Raw genomic sequence first — 1,189 nt, 5'->3', positions numbered from 1 at the left:
AGCTCCACCTGCTGGTGACAGCCTGAATTACACAACAAGCAGACAAAGAACCATAGAACATTACAGCACGGAAACAGGACTTTTGGCCCTTCTTGGCTGTGCCGAACCATTTTTCGGCCTAGTCCCATTGACCTGCACCTGGGCCATATCCCTCCAAACCCCTCTCATCCATATACCTGTCCAAGTTTTTCTTAAATGTCAAAAGTGAGACCGGATTCACCACTTCATCTGGCAGCCCATTCCACACTCCCATCACCCTATGCGTGAAGAAGACCCCCCCCCCCCCATGTTCTCTTTAAACTTTTCCCCCTTCACTCTTTACCAATGAGCGCTGGTTTTTTTTTCTTCGCTGGCCTCAGTGGAAAAAGCCTGCTTACATTCACTCTATCTATACCCGTCATAATTTTATATACCTCTATCAAATCATCCCTCATTCTCCTACTCACCAGGGAATAAAGTCTTAACCTATTCAACCTTTCTCTGTAAGTCAGTTTCTCAAGTTCCGGCAACATCCTTGTAAACCTTCTCTGCACTCTTTCAACCTTATTAATCTCCGTCCTGTAATTCGGTGACCAAAACTGCACACAATACTTCAAATTCGGCCTCACCAATGCCTTATACAACCTCACCATAACATTTCAATTCTTATACTCAATACTTTGATTCATAAAGGCCAATGTACCAAAAGCTCTCTTTACTACCCTATCTACCCGTGACGCCACTTTTAGGGAATTTTGTATCAGTATTCCTAGATCCCTCTGTTCTACTGCACTCCTCAGTGCCCCACCATTTACCTTATCTGTTCTACTTTTGTTTTTCCTTCTGAAGTGCAATACCTCACACTTGTCTGTATTAAACTCCATTTGCCATTTTGCAGCCCATTTTTTTAGCTGGTCCAGATCCCTTTGCAAGCTTTGAAAACCTTCCTCACTGTCCACTATACCTCTAATCTTTGTATCATCAGCAAATTTGCTGATCCAATTTACCAAATTATCATCCAGATCATTGATATAGATGACAAATAACAATGGACCAAGCACTGATCCCCGTGGCACATCACTAGTCACAGGCCTCCACTCACAGTAGCAATCCTCCACTACCACTCTCTGGCTTCTTTCATTGAGCCAATGTCTAATCCAATTTACTACCTCTCCACGTACACCTAGCGACAGAATCTTCCTAACTAACC

At 43.3% G+C, this 1,189-nt stretch overlaps 1 protein-coding gene across 1 annotated transcript in view; it reads left to right on the top strand.

Annotated features, from left to right (window-relative positions):
• The window catches only part of LOC140723079 (uncharacterized), a 561,502-nt gene that overhangs the window by 211,931 nt on the left and 348,382 nt on the right, over nucleotides 1–1,189 (top strand). The gene's annotated exons all lie outside the window — the stretch shown is intronic.

This window comes from Hemitrygon akajei, unplaced genomic scaffold (genome assembly GCF_048418815.1).
Source record: "Hemitrygon akajei unplaced genomic scaffold, sHemAka1.3 Scf000100, whole genome shotgun sequence".
NCBI lineage: Eukaryota > Metazoa > Chordata > Chondrichthyes > Myliobatiformes > Dasyatidae > Hemitrygon > Hemitrygon akajei.
Note: the sequence above shows the minus strand (reverse complement) of the source record. Positions and strands in the feature narration are given on the sequence as shown.